This window comes from Hemitrygon akajei, chromosome 3 (assembly GCF_048418815.1).
Source record: "Hemitrygon akajei chromosome 3, sHemAka1.3, whole genome shotgun sequence".
NCBI classification, from domain to species: Eukaryota; Metazoa; Chordata; class Chondrichthyes; order Myliobatiformes; family Dasyatidae; genus Hemitrygon; species Hemitrygon akajei.
This window is the reverse complement of record NC_133126.1, coordinates 15,525,164-15,542,231: the sequence shown is the minus strand read 5'-3', so window position 1 is coordinate 15,542,231 and position 17,068 is coordinate 15,525,164. Positions and strand designations below refer to the sequence as shown.

Here is a 17,068-nt window from a genome sequence, read left to right as displayed (position 1 = left end):
ATTTAAAATTCATAAGTAGCACACAGCACACTGATACATTAAAACAACCAAAGTTAAGCCCATCTGGTTTTAACGTCAATTGTGAGATAATGAGAGCATAGTATAGTGATACTTTGCAGTCATCTTTATCCATGCTGCCTTTAACTATCTTCAGAAACAGATATTTAGCCAAATCCCTTACAACATTACATCTGTTTAAAGTAATTCTAAGTCTACTTGTTATCCACTGATGTTCTGTTCAAACGTTATCGTTCAGTTCCATCACTCCTTGAGTCATTCAAATTCTTTTGTCAGCCAGTTGTTAACATACCAGCTTTTGTTCTCGCTGTCCTTCCTTTTTCTCCACATTTTAATACTTGCTTTATCTCTTAAATTTTCCTCATTACTATGAAATAGCATTAACCTAAAACAAACATTTTGACCTGTGGTAACAAGTAATTTTATACATGTCCACAGATAAGTGAGGGAAAAAAATCACCCCTTTTGGGCTAACATTTGAACCTGTCTAGTAATGAAACAATGGGCAACATTAAGGTATTTGTTGTCATCTGCTATATATCACCAATGCATATTTAGGAACCTACAATGCAACTCTTCAATTTCCCCACTCTAAATTTTTCAATTAAGGATATTATTATAGATTTATTCAAAAAAACGTCTTCACCACTGAGCATTAGATATAGGGCCATTCAGCCCATCAAGTCTGCTCTGCCATTTGATCATGGCTGATTTATTATCCCTTGCAACTCCATTTTCTTGCCTAATCCCTGTAACCTTTGATGCCCTTACTAATCAAGAACTTATCAAGATCCGCATTAAATATATCCAATGACTTGGCCTCTACAGCTGTCTGTGGCAATTAATTCCACAGATCCTCCAGCGTTCTGTGTGTTCCACAGATTCAATACCCTCTGGCTAAAGATATTCCTCTTCATCCCTGTTTTAAATGGACGTCCCAATATTCTGAGGCTGTGCCCTCTGGTCCTAGACTTTCCTCACTGTAGGAAACATCCTCTCTATCCTGGCCTTCCAATACAGTGGATTCCGATTAATTGGGACACATCAGGACTAGTAGATTTTGCTCAAATTAAGCAGCTGCTCCAATTAGCCAAAGTTTCATAGAAATAGTTAAACTTGTATGAAAAAGACAAACTATGCCATATCATTCGTTAACGGCAGCAAAACGAACAAAGTCAGCAACTAGTGTAGATAATGGACTGCCTTCATATAATGCTGTTGACGATTGCATCCTTAAAATCTTCACTTTCATTCTAACATTCAAGATGACAGTCGACACCTTCAAATTCTTTGGAGTTTCTAACTTGAAGTAATGAAATAGTTTCATTTTCACTCCCAGCTGTTTCTGGTATCTGCAAGTCTGAATGCTTGATACCGCAGTAAGCAAATCTTACTGCTTATTACGGAAATACACAGATCTGACGCTAGTTAGAAACTGTTCGGCAACAGTCTCCTATCAAATTAAGTAGGAATGTGCCCCAAATATAGGAAGGGTGTCCCAGCTATTTTCAATTAGCTTTTGTTCTTTAAAAGTTGTCCCAAATAAGTGACTGATCTGATTAACTGATGGCCCAATTAGCTGGAATCCATAGTATTTAAATGATATTTTGAACAAATTAGCACACTACCAATACTACTACAATACTATAAAACTGTGTATTAGTAAACATGAGGAAATCTGCAGATGCTGGAAATTCAAACAACAACACAAACAAAACGCTGGTGGAACACAGCAGGCCAGGCAGCATCTATAAGGAGAAGCACTGTCGACGTTTCGGGTCGAGACCCTTTGTCAGGACTGTGTATTAGTTGCTTTTATTGACAGAGTAATTCACTCCATTGTACGCTGCCGTATTCGTTTAATTGGCTGTAAATGAATAAAATCAATGCAGACACAATACACAAAATGGGCTGCCTTCATATAATCGCACTGTAACATTCAAGTTAATTGTCAATACCTTCAAATTCTTCATAGTTCCTAACTTGTTGAAGTAGCAAAATTGTTTCATGTTTCCTCCAAGCTATTTCTGGGAACTTGAAGTCCGAATGCTTGAAACCACATTGATCAAAACAGTTCCAATTTGTCTTACTGCTAATTTCTACCAACTATAGTTAGTTAACAGCTAATCACTTCTTTTTGAACACAATAACGAACAAATGATGCTATTTAAAAACTGATCACTCTGAGCATGGTGTAGTGTCTAGTGTCTGATGGTCCAATTAACTTAAATCCACTGTATTCAACAAGTTTCAATGAGATCACCCCTCATTCTTCTAAGCCCCAGTGAGTGCATGCCTAGAGCCATCAAATGCTCATGTCAACCCTTTCATTCACACAATAATTCTCGTGAACCTCCTTTGAACCCTCTCCAATGCCAGCATTTTTTAAATAAATGACCCAAAACTGTTCACAGTACTCCAAGTGTGGTCTGACCAAGGCCTTATAAAACCTCAGCATTACATCCTCACTTTCATATTCTTGTCCTCCCAAAAAGCATGCTAATATTGCATTTGCCTTCCTTACAATCGACTCAACCTGAAAGTTAACCTTCAGGGGATCCTGCACAAGGACTCTCAAGTCCCTTTGCACCTCCGATTTTTGAATTTTCTCCATGTTTAGAAAATAGTCTATGTCTATATTGCTTCTACCAAAGTGCATGACCATGTACTACTCTACACTATATTCCATCTGCCACTTCTTTGCCCATTCTCCCAATCTGTCCAAATCCATCTGCAGATTCCATGCTTCCTCAACACTTCCTTCCCCTCTACCTATGTTAAGTTTGTCCACCATTTCTTTGTCCCCTGTTACTACCTCTCCAGCGTCATTTTCCAGCAGTCCAATATCCACTCTCGTTTCTCCTTTTACTCTTAATATATCTGAAAAAAAAATTGGAATCCTCTTTTCTATTACTGGCTTCATATAATTTATTCTCTACTTATGGCTTTTTTCATTGCCTGTTGGTTTTCAAAAGCTTCCCAATCCTCTACGTTCCCACTAATTTTGCAATATCCTCTCTTGTTTTTATGCAGTGTCCGACTTCCTTTGTCAGCCACGGTTGCCTCATCCTCTCTTTAAAATACTCTTCATCTTTGGGATGTGTCTAGCCAGTTCCTCAGTTGATATCTTTTAAGGTTTGGGATGGAGAAAGAAAAATGTCATACAAATTATGTAGTTTGCCATAGAAGTCTACAAATGCAGCACTGTTGTTCAACAGATGCATTTAGTACTTCCACTGACTCAGCTGATAAGCTGCATGTTGATTATATACTTTTATTTTTGGCAAACACCAGGATATTTCCCCTTTTTTTCTTACTTTTGTTTATAGAACAAGTTTGGCACAACACCGTGGGCCAAAGAGCCTTTAGTGTGCTGCACTACTCTCTGTTCTAACACTTCTACTATACATGTAATTTAATTCTCAGAGAGTAGAGTATTATACACATTTATCTGCTATTAACATTTCTCATTCCTCTGGCATGGCCCAATATAATGTTCAATGATTTAGATTACAACCAAAGTAATTTGGTAATGTCATTGAGGCCAATCTTTCATCATATTTGCCCCTGTGAATCATACCACAGAGAGTTAAGTATTGAATGATTTTTATTTTTCTAGCCCTGGGATTCCTTAAACTTTATACAGATGGGGCAAATGTAAGAGCTGGCAAACTTAACACAGATGACAAGTCAATGAAATGAATTTGCCAGAATTTGCTGAAGCAATATGTTGAAGGAGCAACCAAGGAATGTGATCTTTCAGGTACAGCATTGAGACAGGTTACTTAGTAACGTTAGGGTCAGGAATACACTAAGAAGTTGAATTTAGTCATCAAGAGTCTTCTGTTTAAGCAAAGTGAACCACATTAGTACAAGTTAGCAAAATCTCATTAAACTATATTTAGAAAAATCAGACACAAGGAAATCTGCAGATGCTGGAAATTCAAGCAACACACACAAAATGCTGGTGGAACGCAGCAGGCCAGGCAGCATCTATAGGAAGAAACACTAGACATTTCAGACCCAGACTGCGTTCCACCAGCATTTTGTTAGAAAATTATATTTACATAAAATATTCACAGAAACCAGAGAGAAGGGGAGGAATGGAGAGAAGAGGGGATATTTTTGATAGGTTGCAACTGCAGACTGTCAAAGGAACAGTTTCTTTAAAAACAGTTAGAGAAGGAAGTGAAAGGCAACAAATTGAAATTGAAGGATACAGCTACATCTGAGGAACAGAGAAAATGCAGTTACTTGAAATTGTTAAATTTAATATCTGTCCAAGAGCTGCAGCATGTTCAGAGAGAAGATCAAGTGCTGTCCCTTGAGTTTATCTTGTACATATTTGAAGAAATGCATGAAAGGAAGATAGCAAAGTCAGAGTGACAGGTTGGACAGAGAATTAAAATGATGGATGACTGGAAGCTCAAGGTAATCCTTTGCAAAGGGTCTTGCAAAGCAGTCATTCAATCTATATGTCTTCTTCAATGTGGAGGAGACTTCTGGCACATTGTTTTAGATTTCCAACATAATTGTCTTCGGATAGGCAACTCAATTCCTTGTCAGGCATCCAAATCTTCCTACTAACATATCCAACTCAATCCTCAATCTGTGAGCACATACAGAAGGAAGCTTGAACCAAGCAAACAGACATAAATACACCCAAACACCATCAAAAATGTATACTCTTTGATTAAACATTATTATTATTCTTTTGCATTCTCCTATTCTTCAATGTTTTATCCCTATAATTATTGACCCATAATCAATAATTCAGGCCAGCTCAATGAGAATTTAACATCCTCCTGCAATAATTATTCAAACCAAGGCTTTATAGCTAACATTCAGATATTCTGAAATTTTCTTTTGCTGATTCCTACTTCACTTCAAAGTGACTTGTACATTTTTTCCTATCACTCTCTCCACTATCTACTTTAATGGCAAATATTGAACCAAAGCTTACTTATTTCAAATTGTACTAAATAATCCCTCTACCCCCTCACCAATGGCCTTTTAATCACACATTGCAGTTCAAAAAGTTTGTATACCTGCCCCACATATTTGAAACAACAGTACTGTGCAAAAGTCTTAGGCACATACTGTATATATAGCTAAGGTGTAAGACTTTTGCACTGTAGTGTATTTGTCAACACTGAGCAGAGAATGTGTTTGTAAATCTGGCAAAAGCAAAAGATTCTGGGAATGGCAAGGATAGAGAACCATGGGTGTAGTGTGGGACAGGTGGCAGAGTGCCAGTAGCGGGTTTGACACACCCAGCCCTGACACACCAGGCAAGGTCATTTGAATACCGTACAAACAATTGGTTTATTGATCATTACAGAATGTATCTCGTGCTTCCCGCTTCTTTCCCTCTCCCTTCCCCTTGTCCCAACCATAATTCCTCTCTCCCTGACCCCTTCCCCCTCAGTCCACAATAAGAATCAGATTTATCATCACTCACATTTGCTATGAAATTTGGGTTTTTTTGCAGCAGTACCATGCAATGCATAAAATGACTACAGTACTGCGCAAAAGTCTTAGGTGCTGTAGATATATATGCCTAAGACTTTTGCAGTTTCCTTTCTACATGTGGAAAAAAATTTCCATTATCAACCCAATGTAAACAGTTTGAACCTAATTCCTTCAGTTAAGATGGAATCTACATATCCTTTAATTCCTCCTATATCCAGAAAACCACTTCACATTTTTGAACTGAATTTGTATTTCAATTCCTTTGGAAAACATAAACACTGTAAACCAAAATTAGTTTTCTTGTCCCTCCTCCCTATGCACAATGTGATAACATTTCCAGATTAAAAACAAAGGCAAAGACCCACATTCATTGTCCTCTGTGAAAATTGGAACATTGTATGTTAATAGTCAATTGAATCAGTATTAATGCCATCCAACTACACAGTAAATAAGACAGCAAAGTTAAAATGGGACAGTGGATAATATTAAAATAGTATCTCAGCCCTCACATGCATCACTTCCCTATTGTAAGGTTTATTGCTTTGCATATGACTCTCACTTTCCTTTAGTTTCTTAATGGGTAGCAACTAATACAACATAAATCATTAGATTTTAGTTATATTCTTAATACAGTAGTGTCACAAGATGAAAATGACAGAGGCATCATCTTCCTAAATGAAGAAATATTTACCAGTAATTTTATTTCTTAAAGAAGTCCCCATGATCGAGGATGATGTTACAAGCCGGTGATAATAAATCCGATTCTGATTCTGACTTGTTTCTATCTGGGCTTTGTGGGTTTTGTAGCTGATGAGGCCAGTGTGCAACTGTAGATTCTGAAACATCTTCACCATTTACGCAGACATATTCCCAAGGGATTTTGTGATGCTTAAAGCCACTCCAAATGCTTCTTCTCCACTGAACACATTAGATAGGAATTCCCATGTCAGTGAGAATATTACAGAGGGATTTGGACCAGCTGGAAAAATGGACTGAAAAATGGCAGATTGAGTTTAATACAGACAAGTGTGAGGTATTGCACTTTGGAAGGACAAACCAAGGTAGAACATACAACGTAAATGGTAAGGCACTGAGGAATGCAGTAGAACAGAGGGATCTGGGAATACAGATACAAAATACTCTAAAAGTGGCATCACAGGTATTTAGGGTCGTAAAGAGACCTTTTGGTACATTGGCCTTTATAAATCAAAGTATTGAATACAAGAGTTGGAATGTTATGGTGAGGTTGTATAAGGCATTCGTGAGGCCAAATCTGGAGTATTGTGTGCAGTTTTGGTCACCAAATTACAGGAAGGATATTAATAAAGTTGAAACAATGCAAAGAAGGTTTACAAGGATGTTGCCTGGACTTGAGAAACTGAGTTACAGAGAAAGGTTGAATAGATTAGGACTTTATTCCCTGGAGCGTAGAAGAATGAGGGGAGGTTTGATAGAGATATATAAAATTATGATGGGTATAGATAGTGTGAATGCAAGCAGGCTTTTTCCACTGAGGTTAGGGGACCAAAAAAAGAGAACATGGGTTAAGGATGACGGGGGAAAAGTTTAAAAGGAACACTGGGGGGGGGGGGGGGGGGGGCTTCTTCACACAGAGCGTGGTGGGAGTGTGGAATGAGCTGCTAGATGAAGTGGTAAATGCAGGTTCACTTTTAACATTTAAGAAAAATTTGGACAGGTACATGGATGAGAGGTGTATGGAGGGATATGGTCCAGGTGCAGTTAAGTGGGACTAGGCAGAAAAATGGTTCAGCACAGCCAAGAAGGGCCAAAAGGCCTGTTTCTATGCTGTAATGTTTTATGGTTCTATTACACTTTTTCTAAGAATGCTTTGAGAACATACCTCTGTTCATCTGGTTATCTTCAGAAATGCTTTCTTTGACAGTCTAGTGTCAGACATGTGAATGACATGACCTGCAGCTCAAAGATGACAAGGTATGCTGGGTACGTTGGCCCAGGAAAGGATGCTGACTCTGGTGTAACATTGGAGTTGTTAGTGGAGCTAACATCGGTATCCTTCAAGTGTCTTGAGAAATCTGAGGTAAGTAGCCCATGGTTCAGAAATTTACAGGAATGTTGACTTGCTTGTTAAGCATAGAATGCCTTTCAACCAACTGAATTCATGCCTACTCTTAGCTAAGTAATCCCATCAGTTCCATTTACCTTGTCTCTTACCCTGTGGTCTCGGAGCTTTGTTTCAGATATGATCATCAAACAACTTTTTCTTCAGATGGACAAATGATAGCCTGAATGCTTAAGAGAGGCAATATGGGTTTAATTGTCCCATGTTTATCCTGTTGACTTACTCCACTCCAACAAAAGCTCATTGGAGAGGTACAGAACTTCAGAGGGAAAGATTGGGATATTTGACATACATCTTGCCTGATGCCATTCTGCACTAGAATTGGGTTTAGTTTGGATTCAATAATAAGATCATGGCTTACAAATGATCAAGTTGCAGAATTAGGATGGAGGTGAATTTCTGAGGGCAGCCAAATTTGATAAGTATTCTCCTCAACCCCTATTGGAAGATTAAAAATGTATATTACAGATGCTGTTTCTTGATTTATTCTTGGAGTTGTCAGGCAGTGAAGATCTAATCCAATGAATGACCAGCTGAATGGAATCCACATAACAAATCAAGAGTTATTCTTTATCAGTCACTAGATATTGGTGGTCATGTAAGACCCAATTAATGACCTTTATGTAGTGGACATCAGAGAAATTCCTTTATAATTACAGTCGTGTTGGGGTTTTATTCAAGTTCACCTGGCATATCTCTTCTATCAGACACACAAGATGATGTGAACTTGTGTCCAAAGTTCCTCTCTGCCAAATTTTAGCCATCCAGTCGGGCTTGCTCTTCTGGGCTTTGCTGCTTTTCAACCATCCTACTGCCTTTCTGAATTACAGCACAGAAGCAGGTGTTTTAGCCCAACTCGTCCATGCTGATCTATCCAAGTCTCACATGCCTCTAAAGCAGAGGATTCCCCACCTTTTTAATGTCATGGACCCCTACCATTAACTAAGGGGGTCAGTCGACTCTAGGTTGGAAAACCCTGCTCTAAAATAACCTTTCACCCAATAAGGTGGCCGAGAAGCAGCAAAGCTCAGAAGAGCAAGCACTACTGGATGGCTAAAATTTGGTATAGAGGAACTTTGGACAACTTGCATCACAAATCCCCCTCAAATTCTTTCAGTATCATTCCAAACCCCCTCCTTCAGTCCCAGATTCACCACCCTGAGAAAATAACTGTGACCATTCACACTATATCTGCCCATATGATTCCACAAATCTCTACAAGGACAACCTCCTATGATCTCTATAAGGTCAATCCCTCAAGCTCCTTTGATTTGATATGTGAAAATTTATTAATTCCAAAATCTCTGGGTTCTCATCCAATACAGAAACCAACAGTTTTGTTGAAGCCTGCTGCGTTCCACCAGCATTTTGTGAGTTTTGTTGTAGATGCTAGTTATATTGAACTTCAGAACTACTCTGTAATTCACTGATTCCAAATTGTAATTTAAATGATCACTGTCACACCAAATAACATTCATTACCTTACACTGCGCACCAACCCCCATCCCAAGATAAATTCAACTGCCAATTTCCTTGAAGCCAACACACAGTTAAAAAATCCTACACTAAATCATGCAACTTAGATACTGTCACAATATTAGAGGTGCTAATTTGCTAAATCTTAATGTGGCACCCACAGCTGTTAGTTACTCTCAATTTATCACATACTTCATTCACACTTTTAAGCTGTGATGATAGCAGATCGCGGGGCTAGATCGCATTTAAATTATCTACTGAAGAGAAGATTGGAGTCGTTCTCATATTAATAATATTAACTATTATGTAATTAACATCCATGCAGTGCATTTTGGTGTTGGAGGCATAGCAGGCTGCAGGGTTGCTTATTTACGCCGCTTAGTAACAACCTGTAACTTATTTAACATAACAAACATACACCGTCTCTTAAGCAGATTGAAGATTACTGAGAATTTATTACTCATTAAATATTTTGGAGGTGGATAAAGACTTTTTAGAAGTAATTTTTTTGCCGGTGTATGCGGGTTGCTTCCTCTTGAATCCCGACGGCTGAGCACCACTCATAGCTGGCCTCAGGCTAAGCAGCAATGCCGGGTTCTCGGCTCAACCACCCACCATCGCCGTGTTACAGCGGAAGACATTGTATCAAAGAAAGACGATCAGCAACTGTGCCGCCTTCTCTCGTTGCTACTACTGTAACTTCTTTTCCCTTCTCTCCTCCCCACCTCCCTCTTCTCATACATTTAACATATATCCAGTTAGTTATTATAGTACCTTCCGCAGCTTCCACCTCTGATCCACTACATTTTCTCCTCCACAATTTACGGCAACGTTGTGAATTTTCTTAATGCAATACCTACCAAAAAAGTCGTAAACCGACTCAAGGGGAGGAGCCGACATCTTGATCGGCCGCTCTGGTAGGTTTCTTAAAAAGCCTGCGATTTCTTGCGCTTGTTGAATTTATTTCACGATTTCCCCGATAACGCTCACCGCAGTAGCGGCGGCAGCGTTATTTTTAACCAGTAACTAAATCTTAGTCCCCGTAGTGTGCAGGCACATTTGCCCACTCGTCCCGAGTGTTCTGTTTCCATTAATAAACGACAGTATTATCAGTCAGCAATTTAACAACAGATCCTAGATAAAATATTTGATTTTCCTGTTCGCCAGATTTTCTGTACATTCCTTCTTACTCTTTTAACCAAACATCCTTCTGGGCCCAGGGTTTATTTGTTCCAGTACGCCGCTCCTTCTTTTTCGCAAAGTCCTACTGCAGCCACGATGCGGCTTTTCTGTTCCAAGACATCTGAAATTCCATTTTTTTCGGAGCGTGGCTTTCTTCTCTTCTCCTCTGTGCCCCATACTTATGCTTTCGCCCCACCTGTCCTAGACAAACAGAGACAGAGTACTCCTCCTGCTTATCTCCAGCCTCTGGAGCCTCTGCATCCATCACACCATCCTTGGTCATTGATAAGACCATAAGATGCAAGTGCATAATTAGACCACTGAGCCCACTAAGTCTGTTCTGCCTTTCCATCATGGCTGCTTTATTATCCCTCACAACCCCCATTCTCCTGTATTCTTTCCCATAATCTTTGATATCCTTACTAATCAAGAATCTATCAACCTCTGTTTTAAATATACCCAATGACTGCCTCCACAGCTATCTGTGGCAATGAGTTCCATTGATTCACCAATCTATGGCTAGAGAAATTCCTCTGTTCTTAAAGAGAGTCCTTCTATTCTGAAGCTGTCCTAGTCTCTTACTTCTCTCCTTCTTATTTGCAGTTTCTGGAAATATTAGTGGAGTTGAGGAGAGATTACAATAAAAGATCATCATCTTCAGTGTCACCCTCCCACAGATACTACCTGATCTCATTCTGTTTTCATATTCCTTATTTGTAACATATTCACCCTGCAGATGCATCACAGCTTCGTACGGACAACTGCTGTGCCCAAAACTGCAAGAGACTGCAGAGAATTGACTACGGTCTCACCAAGGACCAGTATCCATTGTAATTTGCTTATTACCACAAAAGGTCTGCAGCAGATGTGATCTCATGGGCTCTTCATGTGGCCTTGCATCATCTGGACAATGCCAATACTTATCTTGGAATGCTTTTTATTGAGCACAGCTCAGCAATTAATACAGTCATTCCTACAGTTCTGATTGAAAAGCTCCAAAACCTGAGCCTCTGTACCTCCCTCTGCAGTTGGATCCTTGACTTCCTCACCGGAAGACCAAAATCTGTCCAGATCGCAAATAACATCTCCACCTCACTGATAGTTAACACCGGTGCATCTAAACAATAATCACAAACAAGATGCTGGAAATCCAAAGCAACACACGCAGAATGCTGGAGGAACTCAGCAGGTCAGGCAGCGTCTATGTGAAAGAGTAAACAGTCAACGTTTTGGGCCAAGACCCTTCATCAAAACTGAGAAAGAAGGGGGAAGATGCCAGAATAAAAAGGTGGGGGGAGGGGAAGAAGGCTAGTTGGAAGGTGATAGGTGAAGCCAATTGGGTAGGAAAGGTAAAGGCTGGAGAAGAAAGAATCTGATGGGAGAGGAGAGTGGGCCGTAGGAGAAAGGGAAGGAGAAGGGAACCCTGGGGAAGTAATATGCAGGTGACAAGAAGTGAAAGGTCAGAATGGGGAATAGAGGGGTGGGGGGTTAGGGAAGAAGATTTGTTCACTGGACAGAGAAATCAATTTTTATGCCATCAGGTTGGAAGGTACCCAGATGGAATATAAGGCATTGCTCCTTCATCTTGAGGGTGGCCACATCTTGGCACAAGAGGCCATTGATCAACAGGTTGGAACAGGAATGGGAATTGGAATTGAAATGTTTGCCCACCAAGAAATCCTGTTTGTGGGGTAGGGCACGGAGGTGCATTTCCAGTATATCCCCTCACCCCATCTTCCCGCCACGGTAATAGAGATAGTCCCTTTTGTCCTTACTGAACACACCATCAGCCTCCACATCCAATACAATATCCTCTGCAACTTATGCCATCTCCAAAGGGATCCTACCACTAAACATATCTTTATCTTCTCCCCACCTGTTTTTCACAGGGATCACTCCCTCCACAATTTCCTTGTCCATTCTTCCCTCCTCACTAATTTCCCTCCAGGTGCTTATCCTGACAAGTGGGCCAAAGTGCCCACACACTTCTTCCCTCACTTCCATTAAGGGCCTTACATTCTTTTCATGTGAGGCAACATTCCACCTGTGAATCTGCTGGGGTCATCTATTGTATTCAGTTCTTCTCCAGGCCTTGATCTTTCCCACCCATCTGGATTCACCTATTATCTTCCAGCTAGCTTCTTTCCCCTTCTCCCACCTTTTTATTCTGGCACCTTCCCACTTCATTCTCAGTTCTGAAGAAGGGTCTTGGCCTGAAATGTCAACTGTTTACTCCTTTCCATAGATGCTGCCTGACTTGCTGAGTTCTTTCAGCATTTTGTGTGTGTTGCACCTCAAGGATATGTGCTTAGTTCACTGCTCTACTTTCTCAACACCCATGACTGTGTGGCTAGGCACAGCTCCAAAGCAATCTATAAATTTGCTGATGATACTTCTGGCCGGTTTTCAGATGGTGATGAGAAGGTGTGCAGGACTGAGATATATTGGTTAATTGAATCGTGTCACACCACCAACCCTTGCACTCAATGTCAGGTCAGTCAGAGGCTGACACGGCTAGCTGTGGGCTTAACCACAGCAGAGACAGAGAGAGATAGAGAGAGATTAGATAGAGAGATAGAGATAGAGGGAGGGGGGAGAAGACTGGACAGGTAAAGCTGAAACTTCAGCTTGTCACTGCTATGGTTTGGAACTCTTCGATGCCCAAAAGGTTTGTTTAATCATCTGCACACGGTGCACAACGAATGTGGGACTGTCGCTTTGTACAATCCATAGGAGTGGATTTTGGGATATCTTGTGGGACTTGCATGGTCCCATGCAAGGACCACATGTAGCCCTTGCATGGGTATGTTGTGTGGTAACCACTGGAAGACAATATTCCTATGACAGGTCACTTTCGGTGATAAATTGTATGTGGATTTGGAACATCACGATGGACAAGATCTACAGTGACTGTTATCTCATTTTACCAGCGTGGAACCTGTGGAATACTTCGTACTTACCTTTTCTCTCTGGTACAACATGAATTACAAATAGCTCTCTTCCATCATTTATTTTGTGGATTACTGAACTTTGCTACTTTAACATCTGAAGATTCTAAGCCTTGTTCTTCCAAGCTCAATAGTTTGGGAGTTATATTCACACACATATATACACATAACACTATTAACTGTACAGGAGTACAGGGCTACGGTGGGAAACTTTGTCACATGGTGTGAGCAGAATCATCTGCAGCTTAATATGAAACAGACTAAGGAGCTGGTGGTGGACCTGAGGAGGGCTAAGGCACCGGTGACCCCTGTTTCCATCCAAGGGGTCACTGTGGACATGGTGGAGGATTACAAATACCTGGGGATAAGAATTGACAATAAACTGGACTGGTTAAAGAACACTGAGGCTGTCAACAAGATGGGTCAGAGCCGTCTCTACTTCCTGAGGAGACTGAAGTCCTTTAACATCTGCCAGATGATGCTGAGGATGTTCTACAAGTCTGTGGTGGCCAGTGCTATCATGTTTGCTGTTGTGTGCTGGGGCAGCAGGCTGAAGGTAGCAAACACCAACAGAATCAACAAACTCATTCATAAGGCCAGTGATGTTGTGGGGGTGGAACTGGACTCTTTGACGGTGGTGTCTGAAAAGAGGATGCTATCCAAGTTGCATGCCATCTTGGATAATATCTCCCATCCATTCCATAATGTACCGGTTAGGCACAGGAGTACGTTCAGCCAGAGACCCATTCCACCGAGATGCAACACTGAGCATCATAGGAAGTCATTCCTGCCTGTGGCCATCAAACTTTACAACTCCTCCCTCGGAGTGTCAGACACCCTGAGCCAATAGGCTGGTCCTGGACTTATTTCCACTTGGCATAATTCACCTATTATTATTTAATTATTTATGGTTTATATTGCTATATTGTCTACACTATTCTTGGTTGGTGCGACTGCAACAAAATTCAATTTCCCTCGGGATCAATAAAATATGTCTGTCTGTAACTTTTGATAATCTTGGTTGAGTTACTATATTATAAGTAGTTACTAATAAAGATAGTGGTTTTAACATCAAAACCAGACTCCATGTATAATCTAAGGCACACAAGAGAATCTGCAGATGCTGGAAATAAATAAAAACACAAAATGCTGGCAGAACTCAGCAGGCCAGACAGCATCTATGGGAGGAGGTAGTGACGACGTTTCGGGCCGAAACCCTTCATCAGGAGTGAAGTAACATGGGACGGTGGAGAGGGGATAAGAAGTGGGGGGAGGGATGAAGTAGAGAGCTGAGAAGTGATAGGCTGGAGGGAAATGGGTTAGGGGGAAGGTGGAGAATTATGGGAAATAAAAGAGAAACGTTATCAACGTTGATACCCCTGCCCCCCCCCCCTTACCCCCATCCCTATCTATTATTTTAGTCTGGTTCTCTTTCTCTCTCTTTCCCCCCCCCCCACTATAATCCCCCCCCCCAGCCCTACCTTTCTTTCTCTTTTATTTCCCATAATTCTCCACCTTCCCCCTAGACCATTTCCCTCCAGCCTATCACTTCCCAGCTCTCTACTTCATCCATCCCCTCTCCACCATCCCATGTTACCACTCCTGATGAAGGGTTTCGGCCCAAAACGTCATCACTACCTCCTCCCATAGATGCTGTCTGGCCTGCTGAGTTCTGCCAGCATTTTGTGTTTTTATTCATGTATAATCTATTGCTGCTGGTTTGTTTCTAAAACGTTACATTTTGTAACACACACCAAACTAACAAAATGGTAACAAGAACATCAAACCCAAAACACACCACACAAAAAAAAATTAACAAAAAGCATCAAATGGCAACAGGAGCATCAAACCTAAAACACCCTGCACAAAAAAAACTAACGAAACACACCAAACGATAACATCAACCCCCAAACACAAAAAAACTAACAAAACGCACCAAATTGCAACAAAAACATCAACCCCCAAACCCCCTACACTTGCACAAAAAAACTAAAATATTGCGCCAAGCAAATTGTGGCAACAAGAAAGAGTGGGGAAAACACAGAATATAAAAGCTCTAAAACTGGAAGAATCCACAGTCCATAGTCTAATCCAGCCTTTCTCAACCTTTATGCCCTGGAGGAACCCTTGAAATAATTCTCAAGTCTCAGGGAATCTTTGCATAAAAATTATTATACCTACAGCTCACAGTACATTAGTGTGATAAGTAAGGTATAGACAAATAATCCAAAAATAATTGTTAATGCTATTTTGAATAGAGAATGAATTTTTAGCAGCCAGCTTTTCTGAAAAAAAGCAGGTAACTAAGCTTAGCTTGCCTTTCTTGAAATTAATCTCTTTCTTTCCATTTCATAAATTTTAAAAATAAGACGAACGTAATAAATTTCTGTTAAATAACTGGCTTAAGCCAAAATGGGATCTAATTTTTCTAAAGGTAGGCTTAGTACATTAAAATCAAATAAAAGTTGTAAATTGATTTTAATTAATGCTATTTACAACATGAAAATTTATTGTCAATGTTGAATAGTAAAGTTACTAAAAACCACAAGCCAAAGCAATATGAATAAAAATATAGCCTAAAACACAATTTTATACAAGACTTTAAAAAAGCTTTTTCATGTTCAGGCTCAAGTATAGGCCTAGCTCGTGAAACTTGTGCTTGTTTTTTGCTGCTCAAGGACTCAATTCTGGGTTGAACTTGAGATAACACATGGATTTCACCTTCAACTGAAATGAGACGATCTCTATCCTTGCTCTTGATGCTTGTTAAACAAGAAAAAGCTTGCTGACATACGTAAGAAGTTGAAAACTGCAGTAAGATTCATTGCTTTCCCATGAATGGTAGGATACTCTTCTTTCACAGAAATCCCGAACTTGTCCAGGGGCATGTTAGATTCTAATCCATAAATCGCAGAACTTCAGTAACATCTTCCAACAGCATAGAGAGAGACAGAAGCCAAATAACTAGTTGTAGACTTAAAAAAGGGCAAGATAAGGGAACACATACCAGTCCTCAGAAGGATCAGAAGTGGAAAGAGTGAGCAATTTCAAGTTCCTGGATGTCAGCATCTCTGAGGATCTATCCTGGGCCCAACACATCAATGCAGCTGCAAAGAAGGCACAACAGCAGCTATAATTTCATTAGGAGTTTGAGGAAATTTGGTATGTTACCAAAGACACTCGTATATTTCTAAAGATGTACAGTGGACAGCATTCTAACTGGCTGCATCACGGTCTGATTGATATGGGGGTGGCTACTGCACAGGATCAAAAGAAGCTGCAGAAAGTTGTGTATTCAGTTACAACTTTCTGCAGCTTCTTTCGATCCTGGGCACTAGCCTCCAGCAGCCAGGATATCTTCAAGGAGCGATACCTCAAAAAGGTGACATCCATCATTAAGGACCACCCCCCCCCCCCCCCCCATCACCCAGGACATATCCTTTAATCATTGCTACCATCAAGATAGATGTACAGAAGCCTGAAGGCACATGCTCAATATATATATTCCTTTTTTTTTACTGTAATCTATTATTATGTATTGGGAGTGGGAGGAGTTAAAGATGGCACCAGAGATTTTTGTGGACCTGGGCGGTGACTTCTTCCAGTTCATCTTTGAAACAGTTTAATTCTCCTCTTCACATGTCTCCTTTCTTTCTTTTTCAAGGTGGCTGAGGTCTTGCCCGAGTCCGTGATCTACAGTTCTTCAAGGGGGGTGGGGGGGAGGTGGGTTCTCGGTCTCAGAACTCACCCAGCAGCCTGGCATTCAATATCACCAGATGTGTCCTGATAGATGCGTACCTTTGGGCTGCAGTCCTGTGGATGACCCAATTTCTCGCTAGTGTTGCCAACTGAAGCATCATAGGAGATTGAA

General features: G+C 40.5%; 1 protein-coding gene across 4 annotated transcripts in view; it reads right to left on the bottom strand.

Annotated features, from left to right (window-relative positions):
* Positions 1-17,068, bottom strand: part of rps6kl1 (ribosomal protein S6 kinase-like 1) — a 97,353-nt gene that overhangs the window by 47,147 nt on the left and 33,138 nt on the right. Inside the window, exon 1 of one of the 4 annotated variants that reach the window (XM_073039229.1) lies at positions 16,205-16,283. The exons of 1 other annotated variant lie outside the window; for it this stretch is intronic. The gene's annotated coding sequence lies outside the window, so the exon portion shown is untranslated. 2 more of the 4 variants (XM_073039226.1, XM_073039225.1) reach the window with 2 other exon arrangements.